The sequence below is a fragment of the Staurois parvus genome, unplaced genomic scaffold, assembly GCF_062004578.1.
Source record: "Staurois parvus isolate SC_StPar_1 unplaced genomic scaffold, SC_StPar_1.0 ptg000202l, whole genome shotgun sequence".
In the NCBI taxonomy this organism is placed as follows: Eukaryota; Metazoa; Chordata; class Amphibia; order Anura; family Ranidae; genus Staurois; species Staurois parvus.
Genome location: NW_028317998.1, coordinates 1,132,206 through 1,156,437, shown reverse-complemented (window position 1 = coordinate 1,156,437; position 24,232 = coordinate 1,132,206). Strand labels below are relative to the sequence as shown.

The window sequence follows — 24,232 nt, the reverse complement described above, 5'->3', positions numbered from 1 at the left end:
TGTGTTGTGCTTTCGTGCATCATGACAAGTTCATGCACTTATGGACACTTGTGTGTTCAGTGCATGTTTAGTAGAACTGGATCTGAGGAAGTGGGAATCACATAGTTACAGCAAGGCAACGTTTCGGAGTTTCGCAGGACCCCTTCATCAGGCATGTGACAAATTCTGACAGAAACTGGAATACTATTTAAGAAAACTATCCACCAATCAGAGTGAAGTAAAATGAGCCCGGCTCCGCCCCATGATGTCATGTTCCCTCCACAAATGTATCCATTCACACACGGAGCCACGACTAGGCTCCACCCCTCTCTCTTCTGATTGGCTCACTGGTTGTGATTGACAGAAGCTGGAGCCAATGGAGGAAAGGGAGTCCCGGGATAGCCGATACTCCAGTGCACATCGCTGGATCGAGAGGGGGCTTAGGTGAGTACGGGGGGGGGGGGGGGGGGCTGGGGAGCATGCTGCACAGAGAAGGATGGATGCTGCATGCATAGAATGCATATAAGTGAAAACCTTGAGCCTTTACATCCACTTTAAAGTGTAGCTGATTTTTAAACTACCAATTTTTCTACCAAATTTGAAGTAATTTACCTGTTAATTAATGTAATAGAAGTGTGTGTGAATGTTTTACTAAACAAAAGTCAAGGATGGATCATTTGTGTGCTGGAGCGGGACAGCTGCTGTTCACAGAGCATTTTATGAGCACTGGTAATTTGAAAGCTAATATATTGTAGTGGGAGCTCCATTCAAGTCATTGATTCACAATCTGAATTAAGTCAACATACATCAATGTCCTATACACAAGTTTATGGGCAGTTATTTGCAGAAGGCACATGAGGCAAATTTATGTGGAAAATTGCAGGTATATTGTCTCTGCTGCCAGGCCTATATTACACATTTACAGTGTTTTCAGGAAGTTACATTGTAGCAAATGCTGAAGCCACAAAGCAAGTGGAATAATCCATTTGGAGTGTTGAGACCAGCAGGGTAGATTCTTTGTATAGGGCTGATGTGAAGGTTTTAGCATTTTCTTGTAGAGTTTATTGTGTGAGGTGCCAGTGGTAGAAAACAGAACAAAGCCTCACAGCTTGAAGGTCTCTTCTGCCAGGGATAGAGGAGGCAGCAGTTCGTGAATACCGCATCTATCTCTTTATTCAATGGAGTGTAAAGGAAGGTTCAAGGGAAACCAAGAACAAGGACAGTAAAGAACAAATAGAGAACAGTATCTTCTTGTGGGTAGTGCTGAAAGCCATTGCATGATTGCACTACTATAGGGAACCTTTTTTACTGTGTGGGTTATGCTGAGGGAAGTGCTGAGCTACTCTATTGCTTGGCTACAGGGCAAAGAGAAATGATGTAATCTACTGTATGTAAAACATTCCGACTTACCTTTTAGCATTAGTTTATATAATTGTTTTTCCCCTGTAGGACTCAAAGCATATGTGTTCAGAAAGTCAAAGTAGACCTAATATCAGAAATATGTTTTCAGTTTAAGGCCTCATGCACACAGTGTTAAAAACGCTGCTTTTAGGGGTGCCTGGCACTTTTTTTCTGCCTCCAAAGCCACTCCATGTTACACTTTTGTGTCCATGCACACATAGGTGTTTGGAGGCTGGGGTGTTTAAAAGCAGTAAAAACCCCACTGCCAGAGTGTCCAGGAGCAGAAGTGTTTTGACAGAAACACTTACCGCGTGTAAACGCATCTAAACATGAGTTATTGCTATGTATGTCAAACGTTTGAATGTTAATTCATTTCAGTGGCCAGAATAAATTATTATCACTTCCGCTTTCAACTGGAAACATGTTGTCACTTTCACACCTGCAGATCATGTAGTGTTTCCATTTTTTTTGGTCTAACCCCTGTATATAATGAAGTATCTACTGTATCAATTAATGCCAGTTGTGAACCTGGCATATTTGATCATGTAAGTGGCAAAAATTCAGCAGATCTAGTTAGCAAAGTTGACATAGCCCTTTTAAAATCTTGGGAAAATTATGTTTTTTTGCTTACAGAATGCATTCCAAATAGTTGAGTCTCCTTACCCAAAATGTAACTATACCTAGTATAAATGCACCCAAAATATAACATAACCAAAATGTTAATATACATGATGTTAATTATACTGTCCCTTTAAGCTATTGTAGCATGCCCAGCGAAAAGAAAAAGGCGAGAGACCTTTAATAACAATGTTGAGTAAATTGAAAGTGAATTTTCTATTGCTAGATTCATTGTGATGTATGAGCATTGCACTTGTGATAGAAGTACACGATCACAGAAAACCAGACCTGTCACTTTTCATTGACCTACAAAAGCTACCTTTTTGTATTAAGTTGTCTTTGAGTCAAGATTTTTGTGAAGCAGAAAATATTTGACAATATCTCTCTTGACTGTCAATCTGATAACTTGCAAAAGGCTGGATTATAGTATTTAGGGCCTTTCAAGCACAACCCATTGACTTTGGAAGTAAAACCCTCACATTTTCAAATCTGGTCAATATGCTTTAAACAGTAGTTCAGAACAAGTTGTGTATAAACATGAATGATTGAAATCACTGCTCTTCAAACACACAACTGTTGTGGATATTGTAATATTTCTCTGTGGAGCAAATTGCTTGACATACAGTAGGAAAGGGTTAAAAGTTATTTAACTGTAAACTGATAGGTGAGCTTATGTAGGAATATTTAGGTGTTTCTACTAAATTCTTTGGGTAGACTGGGGAAGGTGATGATTATCCATCATTGGGCTATTAAAATACTCTTGGGCTCTCGTGGTGAGATCTTCGACCACCTTGACCTTGAAAGACAATATCCATGGCTTTTTGCCATGGATGTTGTCACTATATAGGACGAATCAAGCAGTGCTGAGTAAAAACTTTGGCCAGCATAAAGTTTTGTATTGGCTATGGCTGTCATTGGTGTTCTAATCATTGGATCTCAGAGATATTTTAAAATACAGTAGGAGAGGATCAAATGCTATGCCAGTTCTCTAAAACAGAATATTTTTGGAAGGAGTTGTACTTTAATGTGACCTAATTGTATTTATAAGACCTTTTTTCACCTACATTTTCAGTTTTAGGCTCCATGCTAACTGGCTTAAAAACATGCCAGTGTTCTTGGCAGGAAAAACGCTAATTTTGAGTGGTTTTTGTACTAGTGTTTAGGAACATTTAGCAGCGTTTGGTGTTTTTTTTTTTCTGACAGAAAAAACGCTCTCAAAAATGAAAAACAGAAGGGCTTTTTTTTTCTGCCTCTAAATGCGGTGCTTAAAAAAAGCCTTTAGGCTACCTAATGTACATGGACACATAGGATAACATTAGTTTCTTATACAGGCAAAACACTGTCCTTGTTGATGATGTCCTACCATCACTGAATGTCATCCCTCTTCTGGTTCACTCAATAGAAATAGCCTATTAGTTTAAATCAAACCATTAATTCTCTTTGGTTTCCTGTTTGTAAGACCGGAGGCTGCTATGCCTCCTATTTCCCCAGCCACTGGTCTTGGCACATCCCTTCTGTAGTTCTTTCTCCAGGAAGCAGTGATGTAACGCAGCCCCTTGCAGTGACTGACAATTAGGAAAGCTTTATTGCTACTAAACTAGTCAATTACAAAACAATGTGGTCAAGAGAGAGTATGAAACTTCTTGGTGGGAGCTTAGCTAGAAACTAGAGCAGCTGGGGAGAGGGACATCTATTAAAGACGCAGTTACTGTATTTACAAAAGTGCTATGTGGTTTGTTATATACAAAGATTAAACAGTGCAACGTTCTTTTCTGGAAGGGCCAAGTTCCCTAAAATAACTGACTAGTTTGAGCAAGCATACAGATTAGGGAAGTAATTTTGCAAAGAAAAAGTTTCTCATGAAGAGGAAGTCACTGTAATAGAATGGATTTGTAGAAGTGTTGTTCATTAGGCACGCAGTTCTAAGTGTGCAGTTTTTTGGGGCTGATTTATCATACAGCATGGAGTCCCTGACAAAGGTTAATAAAAAAACTGTAACATGTTAGTCAGTCATATGCTTTGATCTTAGTTGTACTGCAGTAAACTAAAGTTTTAAGCTGGCCAGAGTTACTGATTATCATGTAGTCCAATGACTATTACCCAATGCATAAAACACTCATGTTAGGCGATCTACTCTGTACAGGAAACCTGGTAGGCTGGAAAGTTTTGCACACTTCTTTACAGTTGTTTCTTAATGTAGCTGAAAGGCCAGTCTCCATCCTTCACAAAAGGGAGCTCTCTTAATATGCACTTGTCAATAGATGTGCATCTGGAATGAGAGGAGCATCTTCTGAAAGTTGACATGCTTCACATGGGTATGCCCACATGCCCACAGGCAATGCAACCCCAAAAATGCTAGTGTACACATTGGTAATAGTCACCAAATAAGGGAGGATATAAAGAACGGGCACGTCAGCATAAAGCACACCTTTTGTCATGGACTCCAACTGAGAACTTAAAGTGGCTGTAAAGGCAGAAGGTTTTTTTTTACCTCTCCTCCTTTAACTCTTTCCCGCTGGCCATACTCATATATGCAGCCTCTCAGCAGGTGGGCCTTAACGCCGAGAGGCCGCATATATGTGTACCTAAAGATTAACAGAACTGTGCCAAGAAACCGCGCTGTGCTCTCTCCCGGCGTAATTACAGGCGGCTGACAGAAAGCTCCTGATATGTACTTGCATTCAGGAGCTTTGTGATCATGTGACAGCCAATCACGGCAGTCACATGATCAGAAATCCCACCTCACCTCCCAGCATCTGAAACCCCTTAAAGGGCTGGGAGGTGCTGCCGCCAAGGGGTTAATGCATTCTATATTCTTAATGCAGCCCTCCCCTCAAATACTTACCTTGATCCAGCAGTGTGCATGAGAGTAACGGCTCACTCTGCTCTCTCTCTCCTCATCGGAAAGAGAGGCTGCAGGGAGAGCCATTGGCTCCTGCTGCTGTCAATCACAGCCAATGAGGAGAGAGCGGGGGCAGGGCCACGCTGCGCTTTGTGTGGTAATAGACACAAAGATCCAGCTTGGTAGCGAGCCATCACGAGTTCCCCCATAACAAGCAGGGGACCCAAAAACCATTGCACAAAGCAGGTAAGAATGACATGTTTGTTGTTTAAAAAAAAAAGCCTTTAGAATAAGTTTAATGCACCAATTCTAAGCTCAACTAACAAAGGTACCCAAAGTATCTTTGCGGAGCTTACAGCAGTTTTACAAATTTTGCCACTGCTGTAGAAGATGGTTCTTGGTGCTACCATGTTGTATGATGTCATCTGGGCAGTAATAGATAGAAACATAGAAAAGTGAAGGCAGGAAAAGACAGAGTGGTCCATCAAGTCTGCCCAGTTTTTTTTTTTTTGGGGGGGGGGGGGGGGGTGTTTGTGTTTTATGTGTTTTTTTTTTTTATAGATCTGTGCTTGTCCCAAACATGTCATTTATCGTTGACTGGCTCTCTACCTCTGCTGGAAGTTTTTTTTCCAAGCATCAACTACTCTTTCAGTAAAATAGTACTGTACTTTATGAGATTAGTTTTTAACTAATCCTCTAGTTGGTTTAAGGTCATGTCCCCGTGTTCTTGATTTTGGTTTCATGTTGAAAATACTGCCCTCCTGAACCTTATTCGCCCACTTGATGTAATTAAAGGTTTCAGTAGTGTCTTTCCCTTCTTTCCTCCAGACTGTACTGTAATGTTACGTTCCTGAAGTCGCTCTTGATATGTTTTATCCCCCAGACCTTTCACCTATTTTGTTACCCGTCTCTGGACTTGTTCTATCTTATCAATATCTTTTTTGTAAGTGAGGTCTCCAGAAATGGACACCATATTCTAAATGAGGTCTAATTAAAGATCTATATAGGGGAATCAGGACCTCCTTTCTCCTACTGGTGACCCCTCTAGTGATTCATCCTAGAATTCTATTTGCTTTTCCCACTGCCTGGCCACACTGCTCGTTTTGCAATCATCTGAAATAAGTACCCCCAAGTTATTTTCCTCTGAAGTGCTGGCCCCCAATGTTTTATTCTCTCAAGGGAATATTTTTCCCTAGGTGCATTACTTTACATTTAGAAACATTGAACTGCAATTTCCACTTTTTTTGACCAATCTTCCAGCAATACCAAATCATGGTCCATGTTACATACACCTACAGAGATTTCAACCCTATCGCACACCTTCGTGTCATCAGCAAAGGACTTACCTTACCCAACCTTTAGTTATATCACTTACATATGGAATAAATAGAACAGGTCCTAGTACAGATCCTTGTACACCACTAGTGACTGGTCTCTTTTCTGAGTGAACCCCATTTACAACCACACTCTGGTATCTATCCTTTAGCCAGCTGCATATCCACTGAACCACCCAGAGGCGAAGTCCTAGCTTGTACAACTTTTGTGTTAGATCATTATGGGGAACTGTACCAAATGCCTTGCTGAAATCAAGATATGCTATGTCCACAGTACCACCCTGGTCCAAACCATTGGTAATATAGTTTAAAAATCCAATCAGATTAGCCTGAGATGAATTGCAGGATTGCAGAACAGGAAAGAGTACTTTCCTGAACAGACTTGCAGGTTTGCAGAACAGGAAAGAGTACTTCTCCAGCTCTACTATAGCCTTGGCCTTTCAGAGTTCCCAAATCCAGCTGTTGGCACACTGGACAGATAGGACATTTGAAAACGATGTTCTGCTCCCTAAGAGAGTTATACCAACCCGTTTTTTTCTCAGCCTCTTTCTGAATCTTCAGGATTGGACACTTCCAATAGTGTTGACTGTCTGTGTCCCACACCATGCTCTGAGGTTCCATCCTGCAACCCATACTTCAATACAGAACAAAGCAGTGATGTAGGGGCTGAAGAAAGTAACCATAGCATGTGACAGGAGATACAGACATCCGGCAGTCCTGAAAGTATTGAATGTTGAACAGTCTGATAGAGGCTGCCATGGTAAAGCAGAGTACAGGTAGGAGCCACCATGTCTTCTTTTGCAGGAAAATGTTTTACCCAAAGTTTAGGGTGAATACAGAGTTGTTTTAAAAAAAATATATTTTTTCCGTAGTGACTCCAAAGTCTCAGATGTCACTGGGACAAATGTCCAAAATGGAAGATTTCCCTTTTATTTTTCTTTTGGAGACAACTGAAAGATTTCAGATTGCCCTTTCTGTGGGAGGGAGAGAGAGAGACTCTCTTTTGCAGGCATAGAGACAACAATAAACACTTTAGAGGGCTTTCAAACTTCCACTCTTTATCCTGAACTAAAAAAAGTTTTGATTTAGATCACCCTATCTGTAGTGGTATTAGCACTGTGGACAACACATACAATACTGCTCCTTGCCATTCATTTAAGTCGGGTATTGCTTAAATAAATGGGAACTTTTTGGTGATGTAGTACTTATTTTTGTATTACATGCACTTGTAATATATTCACACATACCTGTGTTACATGCAACTGTTTAACTTGGAGAATCAAGAGCTTTATCTTTTCTTTCTCCTCCGCTGGCCTGCACTTTTTACTCCTCAGCTAACAGCAAGTCTAAATTGACTATACAGTAAAATAATTTGTAAGTCAATGTGAATGCTCTTCACACAAGCTACATTCACTTGTCAATGCAGTCCTTATAAAGATTGTATCTTGCATCCTGTCATGTGATATCTAAGCCTGAGAGGAATGGTAGGTGGTCCATACACATACAGAAAGAAGCCTTCTCTCAAGATAACCTGCATGTGTGTGCACACATTACAGAACAAAATGTAAGGTAAACAATGGCATATCCATATTGTTTCAGCTGTTTCCATTTCTGACAAGGTGCCAAAGACCTTTCTTCAAATTTAACTGTTGGCAATGATCTTCAGAAAGTTTTTCTTGGGTAGCATATTCTTGCATAACTTTATATTTTCATCTATATATTGCAATAATACATATATGGAGCATGCAATTCATAATGTATAAGGATGTAAGAAATGGGTAACATTGATAACCTCTAGCACCACATCCCAATTAAGGTATAGTACAAAGAAAGAATTGAATAATCGGGGCTTTATGTGAATCACCCTCTGGAAATAATACGCAAACAATGTATGTATAAAACCATTAATTTTTATTAATATAACATCATGTGGTAAAAATGGGTTAGATAACCTAGAATAGTAAAAATCAAATCTGGATGATTTTTACAGTGTACAGAATTCAGCAAACCCCATATTCCTTCCCCCAATGTGCTAATACTCATACAGGAGTTACAAGTTAACCAAGTAAATGTATAGCGTATTGAAAAAATTGTGGGGAGGTGAAATATCCCAATGCATACATCATCCAAAGCTTGAAAAATGATTGCCTTTGCAGGCGGAGGCCCATCAGGAGTGCACATGGAGCCAAAAGCAGAAACAGACCAGATGGGGAAGCCCCCAGCGGTGCCAGTGGCACAAGGATGATATAAAGATGGGGAGGATAAGGACCACACCATCCAAAATTTCTCTGTTACATAGATAGGCATAACAAACATAAGAAGGAAAAGTCCAACATCTTCCTCACATATATTTAGAGTATATCTTGTAACAAACATTCAATCTGAAGTCCATTCAGTTAAAAACCCTATTCTGGGTTATCTAACCCATTTTAAACACATGATGTTGTATTAATAAAAATTTATGGTTTTATATATACATTGTTTGCATATTATTTCCTGAGGGTTATTCACATGTATCTTTTAAAGTCCTGTTTATTAATTTCTTTCCTTAATTTATAAGGATGGTTACTTTTGTTTAGCTCTTAAGATGGAATCTGTTGAGCTACATGTTATTGAGGTTTGTGACCTACATGTATAGAAATTGTGGTGTGGTTTTGTTTTCTGTTTTGCACTAAAATAACAACAGCCGGAATGTGACCGGCTACTTCAGGCAACACAGGCATTTTAATTAATTCAACCTTATAAATAAATTATGGTATTAGGTAAGGATTTAAAGCTTGTTAGTCTAGGGGGCATGTAATAGACAGGATTACTTACCTTATTCCTCACTTTCGCAGGCTTCCTCCCCACCGGACAACCCGTCCCCTGAAGGTGCTCATCTTCACCGCCCTCCCACCCCTGTTGACTTCATCACTTATAATGCAGGTCTAGTAGACCCACGTTGGACGTCACGACGTTAAGTGCACACCTACATTCCAGTTCTTGATCAGAAGGAGAGGAGCTGGCAGCCAGGGGGGTGAGGAATAAGGTAAGTAATTCTCTCTGTTATATCCCCCTAGACTAAATGAGCATTTGACTTTTACCTTAAGGAAGGGCTTCCATAAGGATATTTTTATCAGCTGACCAGAGTGTGACCATGTACTTTGCCCATTAAAGTGATACTAAACCCAGGACCATGCATTCACTATATCTGGTCTCCCACAGTACACAGACTTTGGGAATGCAATTATTTAAGTAAATATAAACTGCTAAATACTAGCGGTGCACCAAAATAAAAACTTTAAACTTATTTATTTATTTTTTTTTACACTGTCCCTTTTAAAAAAAATTTTTAATCACTTTTGTTCCTATCACAAGGAATGCATGCATCACTTTTGATAGAAATAGGTAGTGAAAGGTCCTCTTTAGGGAGAGATATGGGGTCAGTTTTGACCCCACATCTCTCCCCTGCAATGTAAAGCATTAGATCAAAAAAAGCGTTGATTTAGTGCTTTAAAAAAAAATTGCCTTGTTTACAAGGTGCCGGAACCAGAAGTGACATTGCTCCGGTCCTCAAAGGGCATAGAGATGAGTGGAGGCCATATTTCCTTCACTGATCTCTGTGCCCAGCGCCGGGATTGTTCGATGGTTTCTCAGTTAAGGCTGAGAACCACTGAACAGCGGCTGGTGGGTGAGGGGCGAGGTTATTTTTGGCACCTGTATCAGTGCTTATTTTCATATTGGCCAGTGGCCGATAGGGGTGTTTTCAGCGGTGCATCCCAACTAAATACCTTTTCACATCAGCAGTTAGAGCAGTCTTGTGACTTCTATCAGTGTCCAGCAATGCACATGTTAAAGCTTGTAGGAGGAGTTTTCATTTTGCTCTAGGAGGATGCAGAACCCCTGACCTCTGTCTGGACAGTGCTGATTGGCCCTGTGCTGATCACATGCACTCTCCCAAGAAAAAAAAAAACCTGTCTAGCAATACACACTAAACTGAGCATGTTCAGAGTGACTCCACACGATATGTCTTATCAGGAGATACAGTTGTGTCCAAAATTATTCAACCCCCAATGCTGTAAAGGGGTTTAGGGACTATAGTGTACATTTGGAATTGTATTCAGAATCAAATCCTACAAGGACGTTGTAACTACCCAAATGCAACTAAAATGACATCAATTGTTTATGTAATACAGTAGTAAATGGTTCTTATGTGGTTTCTTCATTGCCACAATTATTCAACCCCTTAAAGACTACCACTCTGAAGAACAGAGGTTCATACAGGTGCTTTCCATCAGGTATTGAAAACACCTGTGGATGTCACCGAGCAGCAATCAAGCATAATAAGCACCAATTAGGCAGCTTTAAAATGACTGTGATACTCAGCTCCTTCTAGACATTTACTGGTGTGGTTACAAACATGGTGAAGGCAAGAGAATGGTCCAGGAAGACAAGAGAAGAGGTGATTTCTCTTCACAGGAAGGGCAATGGCTATAAGAAGATTGCAAAGATGTTAAACATACCAAGAGACACCTTAGGAAGCATCATTCGCAAATTCAAGGCAAAGGGCACTGTTGAAACGCTACCTGGTCGTGGCAGAAAGAAGATGCTGACTTCGACTGCTGTGCGCTACCTGAAGCGTAGAGTGGAGAGAAGTCCCCGTGTGACTGCTGAGGAACTGAGAAAAGATTTGTCAGATGTGGGTACAGAAGTTTCAGCCCAGACAATAAGACGCACACTGCGTAATGAAGGCCTCCGTGCCAGAACTCCCAGGCGTACCCCCTTGCTGTCTCCAAAGAATAAGAAGAGTCGACTGCAGTATGCCAAAAGCCATGTGGACAAACCACAAAAGTTGTGGGATAGTGTTCTGTGGACTGATGAAACAAAATTAGAACTGTTTGGGCCCATGGATCAACGCTATGTTTGGAGGAGGAAGAACAAGGCCTATGATGAAAAGAACACCTTGCCTACTGTGAAGCATGGTGGAGGGTCAATCATGCTTTGGGGCTGTTTTGCTTCTGCAGGTACAGGGAAGCTTCAGCGTGTGCAAGGTACCATGAATTCTCTTCAGTACCAGGAGATATTGGATGGAAACGTGATGCAGTCCGTCACACACCTGAGGCTTGGGAGACGTTGGACCTTTCAACAGGACAATGATCCCAAGCATACCTCCAAGTCCACTAGAGCATGGTTGCAGAGGAAAGGCTGGAACATTTTGGAGTGGCCATCGCAGTCACCAGACTTAAATCCGATTGAGAACCTCTGGTGGGACTTAAAGAAAGCAGTTGCAGTGCGCAAGCCTAAGAATGTGACTGAACTGGAGGCCTTTGCCCATGAAGAATGGGCGAAGATACCCGTAGATCGCTGCAAGACACTTGTGTCAAGCTATGCTTCACGTTTAAAAGCTGTTATAACTGTAAAAGGATGCTGTACTAAGTACTAAGATTGAATGTCACTTGGGGGTTGAATAAAACTGATAATGCTGTGAGCACAGAAAAGACATTTGTGGTTATTTCATTATAACTGTTATGTTATATTTGTCTGACCTACAAGTGCCTCTTTAATGTAAATGTAAGCAAGATGACTGAATGATCAAAAGCAATGTCAAACTGGCCAAAACACTCAATTTCAGTGGGGGTTGAATAATTTTGGACACAACTGTAAGAGGGGGACACTGGAAGAAGGGGAGGATTAGAAGTCAGGGTCACACAGACTTTTTACACAATGCAGTGGATTAACTCCTTAGGGTCCACAGTGAGTATAATAAGCATGCTTTACTGCATATACAGACTGATTTTACTGTTGTGGGTTTAGTAACACTTTAAGGACATAATAACAAGTTGATTTTAGAGCACGGAGTTTGATGCACCCACATACCGTCCACGTACTCTTCCGCCACCCTGTTGGCTTGCTGAAGCTAGAGCAGTGATTTTGGACAGGGCCCTGGGAGCATGTGGAAAATAACAAGCACATCGAAAGTATGGGGAACTTGCTAGTTTGCCATGAATAAGCAAAATACAGTTCTGCTTTCATATGAATTTTATCTGTGCAGGATTTATGCAATGCACACATTTGCGTTAGTAAAAGACTTCTGTGGTCTTGACTAAGCATTGCCACCCCCATGTAATGCGTAGCACAATGTGTGTCTGTTTTCCTCCCAAGACAATTGATTGACATCATCAGATGTGCAACTCCCTTTTATGACAGTGACTGCTTTACTAAGGACCTTTCTTAAAGTTACTGTTATTTCCCAGCTCCGCTGTAATTCTGGCAAAGGTACAGAGGCAGTGGGGTTGATTGACTAAAGGCAAATAGACTGTACATTTTTCAAGGACATTTGCTCCAGAGCTTAGTAAATGAGAGGAAGCTCTGTTGATTTTCATCATCCAATCATGGGCTAGAAAAATGCTGTTTTTGTTATTTTCCTCGGATGTGATTGGGTATTCTTTTGCAAAGTGAAGCTTTCTTTCATTTACTAAGCTCTGACGCAAATGCACTTGCAGAGTGCACAGTCTATTTGCCTTTAGTCAGTTAACCCCAGTGTTTGTCTTTTCTGTCAATGAAGCTTCCTTGTGGAGTACTTTGTTGTAATTTGCTTACAAAATATGAGGATAAGACCTTGCAGCCTCAACAGAAATGTAAATCTATAATCAAAGAATAAATAGTGAGTGCAAAACAAAAAAGGAAAAAGTAAAGCAGCTAGCACAACGTGGCTCCACCAAAACAAAACACTATCATATCAATGTGCAGCGCTAATAAAAATGTGTGTTATAATCAATGATGACCAGTGTGATAGTAAAATAGAAAGGTATCATCATAAAAAAGAAATAGAGAAAAGTGAATACTCCAATGAAGAAACAATATGGACGGTATAACAAATAACAAATGAAAATATATAAGTGCTCTAAATATAATAGTCCCAAAAATAGTGATGTGATCAAATCAACAAAATGTAGTAACATCTGTGACTTCCGCACTGCACCTCCACCATAATGCACTCACCAGAAGTAAGTAGCAAGCAAGCTCAGAGCGGAATGACTCTAAGGGTTGTTCCTGCTTGTTTTTCCTGCTGGTGACCCGGTTGAAGGTGGGATCTCTCCAGAAGCCAGTGATATACCAAATGAACAATCAAAAGTAGAGTAGCCAAGTCTCTATCTCCAGCCCACGGTGAACCAAGGAAAGGGATTCCTCCTAGAGGACAAGCTCATAGACCCAGCCCAGAGACAGTATCTTATAGTGTAGTATGTTTTATTAAAAAGATAGCAACCACGTGGAGCATGAAACCATCAATGGATGATTACAAAGATGGCCGTTGGAGCATCAGGTGGATGCGGCTGCATGACATCAGCATGTAGGCTCCTCCCTAAAACATACTACACTACAGTTTAGGGGTGTCCTCCCTGCTGCCCGTTTCACCAGCCGTCTGGTGTTCCAGGCGCCGTCATCTTCAGTGTGGATACCCGGCTTCACAGCCGGGTGCCCACTGCACATGCACGAGTAGCGATGCGCTTCCTGAATGGTGCGTAGTCTTCTGGGACCTGTCACATGTCCCAGAAGACTACATGGAGGAAGGGTAAGAAGACAACTGTCGCTTCCAATCGCCTAGGTGATCGCAGCAGAAGTGGGAGCGGGTACCTGTCAAATTCGGGTACCCGCTCCACAAAGGTGCCAATCCTTAATGGGGAGCGGGGGACCAGTGTTTAAAGCAGAACTTCCCCTATTGGGTGGAGCTCCGCTCTAATATCGATGCATGTAATTCAGTACCTCACTGGAGTACCAAATAAATGGATTTTAGGCATGATTCTGGTGCAGTTTTATTTTGTTGTTCAAGTTGAAGATTGCACAATCTCAGATTGGAGCAGGAAGTCAGTTTGCATTTTTTATAGGTCTGATGTTATTTTGTGTACTACTGTGCCCTTGTACAGTATTTTTGAAATACTGTATTAAAAGACCTTTAGTATTGGCCACAATTTATTTGTTTTCTTTCAGTATACCAGTAGTAAAGATGTTTAGAGAGAGGGGAAATAATTTGCAAGGAAGGAAAAAGAACCCACATAACAAATGGGCTGGTGAAACTTTTTAAAGTTATATTTATGGTAATACACAGTTGCGAGGAAAAGTTGGTGAATGCACACCCATACATTTTTGCATGAATGGCTTCTTAAATGTGATCTATCTTTATTTCCTTTGACAAACATCCTTTTACATTGTCATGTCTTTATTAAGGCTCATTTCACACTATGAATTGCACAGGAACGCTCTGCATGTTCCTGTTTGATTCATATGCAATTCAGTGCAGTGCAGTTTGCGTCCATTCATTTTGTAGCCAGGTGCGTCGTAAGTGGAGCTGCAGGCATGTAAGCAGAAGAGATGCAAAAGCTCAAGTCTGGTTTGAGGTAACAGCTAGTATACAGATCAGGTACAAAATTGCTAGCAGGTGCAAAATTTGGGTTTCAATTCGGGGTCAGTATTAGACAAGTAGATCTAGAGCAAGAGGAGCAGGGAGAAGTGTCATCGTGGTGCAAGGTGAGGTCATTTCTAGGCAGATAACAAGAGCAGGTAAGGACAAGCCAGGTTGATATCTGGAAGTCAGTAAGGAAATACTGGACACAGGTTAACAGGTGCTCCTGTAGACACGTCAGCACTGGCTCTATGTGGCTATTCAGTTTAAAAAGTTTGCTTAGGACAAGAATAGTAGAATGTATTGGCTCATTAATTTTTGCGTACATGGTCACACCAGCCTGCAGTTGTGCGCAGATGCTCATACAAATCATTAGCTTCCTTACTCGTGTGACCTTCCTCATACCAAAATCCAGCAAAAAGTGAATGATAGTTTTGGATTGACTGACTGTTTTACTGGAGACTGTGGAGATAATGGGGTTGATTTACTAAAGGCAAATAGGCTGTTTACTGTGGAAGAAAAGTTGCATGTTCCAAGTGATTTTTCCCCAAAGTGAACATAGTGAAATTTCACTTTGCAAAAAATAACCCAGTTATGTGCAAGGTACAAAAAAATAAGTTTTGTTTTGAAACGATTAGATGATTGAAATTAGCAAAGCTTCACCTCATTCACTAAACTCTGGGAAAAAAATCACTTGCAAAGTAACTGTAGGTACTGCCAATATCTCCTAAATGTGCACTGTTTAGGAGTTGCTTACTTTAGCATGTGCAGTGCGCTCTCAATGGACTGCATGCCATCCGTGGGAGAGCCATGCTGCGGCTGAGACTCCCACGCATGCAAACCCTTATCATTTTATTTCATTGTTGCCTGTGTTTCATTGTAGAGAATCACCCTAACTTCATATCTCATAGCCCCAACAGGGAAAAAGAAGAATTCTCTCTAAAATAAGGCAAATCCCCATTTAGACAGTTGTTCCAGGAGGATGTATCCCTATTTGAAGATTACTCTAATCCTTTTTGATGATAACTCAAAATTGTGGATTTTCCCCATTTTATCTCTGGTGTCCACCAGAGAGTGTGGGTCTTCCCTTTGGTGACACAAATAACAAAATATACCAAAAGTCAAAACTTTTTTTTTTTATTCTAAGTCAGAAGGAATTATCAAATTTCAATATTGGTAAGGTATATTTATTTAAAAAGAACAATTGTTGCCTTTGGACATTTTCTTTTTTATTATATATCATTTGGTTTATATGGCAGGATATTGGGATTGTGTAGTTTGGAAATACAACATATTTTGTTAGACTCAGTAGTTTAAAAAAATCCCAGTTGTGAGCTTGTAGCTATTAAATATAATGTATCACAATCTGTATAATATGAATGCAAGTCCGGGAAGGGTCAAGGGCCAAAGTCTTAGTTTTCACTGAGAATAAACATTTGTACTGGGATTCATTATTAGTCATAGCTCTATCATTCATGTCTTGCTATCCAGCTGACTCCAGATACTGATATATTACAGACTAACTAAAGCCAAGGATGACTGACATTCCAATTCTAGAGAACCCCTTGTATTGTTATAGTTCTCAAATTACCTAGGACCTGTGGTCACAAGGGCAACACACTGGTGCTTTGTCTTTGGAATATTGTATTCTTTGCTGTGTGCTGTGGAAATCATCTGTTTAAGTCTGTTGGTGTTGGCAGTAATAACAGGGAAACTGACAGCTGCTATGAACTGCTTGGGTTCTTTGCAGGATGTTCAACCAGATCAAACAGAACTAGCTGGGTTATTCAATCTACACCATGTTTTAGTACTTAAAGGAACATATCATGAGTGGAATACATGCCTGTCATTGCTGAAATCTTCTTCAGAAAAATGCTGTCATGTTGGTTCTCTGGCTTCAGTACTTGAATTCGTTAACCTTGAACAGGTGTAGAGGTAAAGAATTCTATGTTTTCCCTGGCTTAGGACAGTTTTGTTCAGGAATATTTGAAACAGACAAAGCCAGAAATTAAAAATTTTCAGAATGAGACCGACAAATGTAGCCTTCATATTCTTATAGCCTTCAGAAAGGCTGGTCCATTTTTCAGATTGGCTTTTTTTTTTGTTACTGTTGGACAGCTCAATCATCACCTCATGACCTTTTTTATCTTTCTAGTATTGCAGCAGGATAATCTTTTTGCCAAGGTTTTTGACTCTCTCCATCTGACAAAGTCATTGTAAGGAGATTCCACTGTCTACACTGGATTTTTCTACAATCCCCAAAAAGTTGGGATGCTGTGTGAAATCTGCATAAAAACAGAATACAATAATTTTCAAATCTCATAAGAGATCTATGAATAATTCAAAACCCCAGTCTATATCCAGAACTGGTATATTAGTTTTAGTGGAATCCACCTAGTGTAAGTGTTACATGTGCAATGCATTCCTCATCTAAAGTGTTTAAAAAAATTATTTGCTTAAGCTGATCATAGATGTAAGAAAGCCTTTGGATACTAGGAAGCAATATAGCAATATTTTTCCATCCTGACAGTTACAAACACTTTCATACTTGTATCACGGAAGCAAGTCTGAGCATGTGACCCTTGGTATACTAGGCAAGTAAATCTTCATAGAAAAATGGCCATGAGTGGATGAACCCTCTGCAATTCTGATACCAATCCATATGCTCTTCATCATCTGGTTAGAAGGTGGTATTCAAAAACCCCAAAGGTGAAAACCCTTGGGCTGGGATTTGTGAGACAGAGATAAATTTATTCAGATCCCATTTTTTAAGCAACTGCCTAATGCTGATGGGCATATATGTTTATATCAGCTTGGCAAAAATCTGAAATGCTTAGAGCCTTTCTTTTATGGAGATACTAGTCCATAAGCCTTGTGCACCATATATTTTAGGAATTGGGTTAATTGTGCAGATAAAAAAAATGAGATCCAAGGTTTGTATCATGCAAATTGCCATAACTTATTTTCAATCAGTGAAGCATTCTTAACATGATGGTCTTAACCAGACAGACTGTCTTATTTTATATAGTACAGGTTCACATTGATGCAGATGATAGAAAAAAGTATCAACTATGTGTCAGCTTTCAGTTTCTGTAGGTGCTTAGAGCAAACAGATGAAGACATAAAAAGATAGGCGTAGACAAAGGTATGTAGTTGGGGCACGGGAGATGGCCAAAAGCAGCGATAACCACAGTGCAACAAATGACCGTAAACAAAATGCCAATGGCTTTGTAGATGAGGGGGTGTTACTGGTTCCCTCACAGTGATTATGTACTACAGGTGACGTGTAATTTGTACAATTTACTGTGGCATATTACAAATGTTGAGAGCAACTCAACTTTTCTCCAGACCTTTGTTTTTGTACACAGCTGGCAAATCGTGAATTTACCCTTATTGGTGGCCATTCCCTGTTTATTCAAGTTACATTGCGTAAGCTATATTCAGCATGAAAAATATCAAAAGGGAGTCTAATAGCATTTTACATAAATAGTTTATTATAACAATAACAACGACTTTCCAAAATGATTATACTTTCAAGGAGATGGTAAATACTTGATTCTAACTGGCTATCCTCAGCAGAGTCAGGCACCTTGGCATTCTAAGGGGGAGAGCCCTGAAAATTTGTCATGTGACTTATGGATGAGTGGTCTAAAGACAAAGGTAAAAATCAAAGCAGGTTTTATGTATTTTGAATTATAAAGATTCCTGTGAGTTCCTCAGCAATTCCTTCACCCCTTATAGTTCTCTTACAAAATTTAGACATAATTGTCCAGCAGTGGACAAAAGAATGGAACTGTTTATAAAATGGGGTTTTTATTTTATTGTACTATCATTACTCTTTAATTGGGGTTTCAGTTAATTAATCTAAAGCGTATTGAGTTTGACGTTACATTGCTATTTTGCATGACTTAGCTTTTAGTATTGTCTAAACATCTTTTTTCAGCATTATCTTTTTGCGTTTGTGAATTTATTATTGTGTATATTTTGCTATTTGGGACAAGATGCCATATTGGATTCCTTAGTTCACCCAATGTACTCCTTTGTGGAGCCTTATGGAGCTATCATTCCCTCTGTCCTGGACCTACTGTTGCCTGTCTTAGATATTCTCCAGTTTTCTTACTTTCCCAATCTCTGCTTATTTCTTTCTCTTTACTATTTCTGTTATTAGATATTTTCCTCTTTCTTTTCCTTCAATACCTCCTATTTTCATTTTCTTTTTATCTCTCTCTCATTTTATTAAAAATGTCTGCATAGACTCCATGTTTGCTTTTCTTTCATTTTATTTTTTGTTTTCCTTGTAAGGGTCCTTTCACACGAGCGTTTTGTTTTTTTTCATCAGTTCAGTCACGCTTTTTCCAAGAAAAAACTGATCAGTTCACATCAGTTTTTCATCAGTTTACATCCATTTTTCATCCGTTTTTCATCAGTTTACATCTGTTTTTTTACATCCTTTACCAATGCAAAAACAGACCATATGTCTGTTTTACATCTTGTTTTCTTCCTTTCAAAAAATGGATGTTAACAGATGCGGACATTAATGGATGTAAACGGATGATCATCAGTTTATATCTGCAAGTTCATAGAAATACTTGGGTGTCCATTTTTCATCCGTAAACAGACATATGGATCTCCCGTGTGAAAGAGCCCTTATAATCTTTCTCAGTATCCTTTTCTAATGTAAACATTCCCTTCCCCACACACATGCTACACGTTTTGCCACTATGCACACCTTTGTCAGAGATCACATGCTCTAATGTGGTGTGGTTTACCACTGTAAACACACAATTGATTAAAAAAAAAATGGCCGCTGACATCTTACCATTCCTATTGCCCAATGGAATGAGCTTTCACTGTAAGAGATGCCACAGAAGAGACATGGCAGTGTGATGACCTCATCAGACATCAGTGTAGGGTGGCTGCATGATGACCTCATCCAACATTAGCGCACATTTGGGCCTGTGATTATCACAGCAAGGGGGCATGTCTAAAGAAGACATTACAAGAATGGCCTGCTAAGACACCAGTGGTAATTTTGTGACCAATTGTTTGTTTACACTGGCACACAAAGCACTTTGGAGAAGGTCTAAGAAGGTAAACAAGAAAGGTTATAAGAAGGAAAACAAAATAGAAAGAGAGAAAAACTACTATACTATATTAAGTTAATTAATAAAGGGTATAACTGAAACGCCACACTTTCTGCAGTACCCTATGAAAAGAACAGCATTATACTTGCCTTTCCATTGCCCTGTTTGCTAAAACTGTGCTCCGGGGTGGAGCTTGTGCCACTGATCCTTTTCCATGCTTTGGGTGTATGGAATAGTGGGTCCCCTCTGGCCTCTGTGGTTCTTTCTGCTAAACATTGTTACCTGCAGTGTCTAGGGGTTAACAGCAGGAACCACAGCGGCTAGCTGGGTGGACCCAGTATTTGACCAGCCAGAGGAGTGGGCCTTTACAGGTATATATAATGCAGCTTTCTTCAAAGAGTAATGCCATTGTAATGTTTTTAACTTCTCTTACACTTAAAACCTTACGCTAACCTAAAAGTGGTTGTAAACCACAAGCATGAAATATGAACAAAGCATATCCTTCTATAGTTTGTACTTGTCTCAATTAAGAGCACTAAGTGTAATTTCTGTCTGTTGCTTCGTTCCTCTGCTATCACCATGACTCTCTATTACTTCTGACAAGTTTTCCTGACACCAATATAAAAATGGTGACAGGGGAGGGACCTACAGCAGATTGACAGCCTTGGCTCTGTTCCTGTGAGCTGTGTGGAGAGGGGTGTGTCTTTTCCCTTCAATCAGGTCTCAGAGCTCTCCTCACTGTGCTCTGCAGTGTGTAATTTCAGCTCTCTGTCCCTTTTTTTTGAACTCCCAGACAAGCTTTATAAATTCAGTAGTTTAAACAAATGTAGAGAAGAGAAGATTGCAGATAGACAGGTACAACTTATGTAGGAGGATTTGTTTCATCTGTGTGTATCACCTGAGGCTAGTTACTTCACTGGGTATATGTAAGGGTTTAAATCACTTTAACCTAATCCCTTGCCTTAATGCCTTTAAAGTATAACAAAAGGCAAAAACCTTTTTTTGTTGGATAGAGTGTTGAACACTTGTGAGGTTTTCATTGCTGTCTCTGCTCCCATTAGATTCACACTCTCTGTATGTCTTGTTTATCAATAGTTCAGAACAATAAATCGTCAAATGGGGACACTGGTGTTCTGGTGACCGTGTTGGCAACCAGGGATTTCTGCAGTTTGGAGAGATTTCCTCTCACGTCAATTGTGGCAATGGAAAAATGGGAAAACAACTTTTGCCTTTAGTTCTTCTCTAACCATTTTACTGTCACCAATTAATGTCAGAAGGGGATTTTGCACACACTCCTGGCTGCTACACCTTGATCATTTTCACTGACCCTGGAAAATTGAAACTACTACTATTTTATTCTCCATGGTCAAAAATGTATAATGTTTGGAGGTTTTAAGTAATCTTCAAACCTTAAACACGTATCCAAAAAAAAAAGCAAAAATAGCCCTGGTGGTGAAAGGGTTAAAGGTATAATAACCTTCTTTTTAATACAAATATTGTACCATTCTGTGCCAGAACCAGCACTAAAACCACTAACAGTTTGCTCTTTAAAGAAAAAAAAATGTATGTGTGTATATATGTATATATATATATATATATATATATATATATATATATATATATACACACACACACATACTCATCAGCCTTTTTTTTTTAGGTACACCTTTTCAATTGCTTGGTAATACAAATTGCTAATCAGCCACTCACATGGCAACAACTCAATGCATTTAGGCATCTAGACATGGTGAAGACGACTTGCTGAAGTTCAAACCGAGCATCAGAATGGGGAAGAAAGGAGATTTAAGTGACTTTGAACACGGCATGGTTGTTGGTGCCAGGACTGGTCTGAGTATTTCAAAAACTGCTGACCTACTGAGATTTTCACACACAACCATCTCTAGGGTTTACAGAGAATGGTCCGAAAAAGAGAAAATATCCAGTGAGCTGCAGTTGTGTGGACAAAAATGCCCTATTGATATAAGAGGTCAGAGGAGAATGGTTCAAGAAGAGAGAAGGGCAACAGTAACTCAAATAACCACACGTTACAGCCAAAGTATGCAGAATATTATCTTTGAACACAGAACATGTTGAACCGTGAAGCAGATGGGCTACAGAAACAGAAGATCACACCGGGTGCCACTCCTGTCACCTAGGAAAAGGAGGCTACAATTTGCATAGGCTCCCCAAAATTGGACAATAGAAGATTGGAAAAACATTGCTTAGTCTGATGAGTGTCGATTTCAGCTGTGACATTCAGATGGTAGGGTCATAATTTGGCGAAAACAGCATGAAAGAATGGATCCATTCTGCCTTGTATCAACGGTTCAGGCTGGTGGTGTAATGGTGTGGGGGATGTTTTCTTGCCACACTCTGGGCCCCTTAGTACCAATTGAGCATCGTTTAAATACTATGGCCTACCTGAATATTGTTGCTGACCATGTCTATCCCTTTATGACTACAATGTACCCATCTTCTGGTGGCTACTTCCAGCAGGATAATGCACCATGTCACAAAGCTCAAATCATCTCAAACTGGTTTCTTAAATATGACAATGCTTTCACTGTACTCCAATGGCCTCCACAATCACCAGATCTAAATCCAATAGAGTGACTTTGGGATGTGTTGGAATGAGAGATTTGCATCTGTGTGATGCTATCATGTCAACATGGACCATAATCTCTGAGGAATGTTTCCAACACCTTGTTGAATCTATGCCACGAAGAATTAAGGCAGTTCTGAAGGCAAAATGGGGTCCAACCCAGTACTAGCAAGGTGTACCTAATAAAGTGACCGGTGAATGTGTATATACATATATATAATCTTTCCTTTTCTTCAGCATGTAATAGCTGTCAGTGGCATTACAGTTACTATTTCCTAATGACCTTACTGTAGGGCAGACACAATAAATTATTCTGCTTGTCTGGTTTTGAAGATCAGCTAATTTGCATGCTGGCAGCTTCCTAGCTTAAAAAAACACAAACACATTTATTAATACATTATACATACAGATCTTAAAGCTGAAAGCTGGGCCAGAGAAAAACTTACCCTTCCAGTAGTGCCCCTCTTTGCACCTTTCTGTGTATTTTTATTTAGGGGGCAGGATTATAGTGAAATGTTTACTTTACTCCTGGTTCCAGTAGCCTTCCTCCCCTTGAAAGACCGGTCCCCTGAAGCTCTTCCTCCTCTCTTCCTGACTGGCTGCAGTTTTATGTATTTTTTTTACAGGTACTGATATACCGCCATCAATTTACGCAGCACTTTTCATTTATACTGTACATTCACATAAGTCTGCCCACAAGGATCTTGCAATGTAAGGTCCCTAACTTACATTCATACATACACATACTCAGGCTAATTTAGATAGGAGTCAGTTAACCTACCAGCATGTCTTTAGAGTTTGGGAGGGAACCGGAGTAACTGGAAGAAACTCATGCAGGCACAGGGAGAACATGTAAACTCTAGGCAGGCAGTGCCGTGGCCGGGATTTGAACCGACGACCCTAGGGCTAACCACTTAATTACTGTGCAGTTCTCTGAAATTACCATGTACAATGTAATGCAGTGGTCTTGCATTGTAAGTGAGAATGCTGACTGTCAGTCCACAGCCCTGGATTGCTGGAGAGTGGCCAGCTGCCCGGGGAATGAGATATAAAGCAAAATGAGCATTTAAGCCTTGCAATGCAGAAGGGCCCCCACTGCAAGGGTAACTTTTTTCCAGGCTAGAGTTTAGTTTTAAAAGTAAGCATAAGAAACTATTTATAGGAAACCTGTCCTCTCTGATTAAAAAATGCTAGTCGCCAGTGCATGGATAGCTAGAAATTGGACTCCAGCCACTTTGCCATTTTTTTTTATCCTAACTTTGGAGACTTGGAGCAAGTTTTGGAACCTCTGTCATGTTCCCATCTTCCTTCATTTCCTGAAGAGATGGGGAACAGAGGCGGCTCTCTAGTTAGGCAAATTAGGCAGTCACCTAAGGCCTCGTCTCACAGGGGCCTTGCAGCTGCCTCATATGCCTAATGCAGTTGGCTTGAAAGTGAAAGTGATGTGGCAGCTCTACAGCTGTCAGTCACTTTCACTGAGTTGGCAGCATGATGTGAGACCAAGGCAAATCCATGTTTCACATGCAAGCAGTGTAACTGGAAGTGATGCCACTTCCGTTTTCAGACACACCCATTCCTGGCCAGTACAGCCAGGGGACAAATAAAACCAAGACGATCTGTGCTTGTTTACATGGTGTGAAAGGCAAGGGAGACATTGGTGTCTGATAGACCCCTAATGTCTTTAAAGAGTACCTATCACTTGCCCAGTGCTATCACATAGGGGTTTATTAACCCCTTGTGATAGCAATCAAGTAAAAGTAAATAAAAAAGAAAAAAGTTTCAAATGTTCAAATTATATTAAAATATATTAAAATAAAAAAAATAGCTGTAACCCCTCATTGCCCCGCACACCTGCGCAAATGCAATTGCAACCCCATAGTTGCATCACACGTGTGACATATCGCCATGAACGTCAGAGTGAGAACAATAATTCTAGCATAAGAGCTCCTAGGTAACTCTAAACTGATGAGCTGTAAAGGCTTTTAAAGCGTC

General features: G+C 40.1%; 1 protein-coding gene across 2 annotated transcripts in view; it reads left to right on the top strand.

Annotated features, from left to right (window-relative positions):
- The window catches only part of PAK3 (p21 (RAC1) activated kinase 3), a 224,141-nt gene that overhangs the window by 24,648 nt on the left and 175,261 nt on the right, over positions 1-24,232 (top strand). For both annotated transcript variants that reach the window (XM_089678264.1, XM_089678267.1), the window contains exon 2: positions 9,012-9,202. The gene's annotated coding sequence lies outside the window, so the exon portion shown is untranslated. The remainder of the gene's footprint in view (positions 1-9,011; positions 9,203-24,232) is intronic.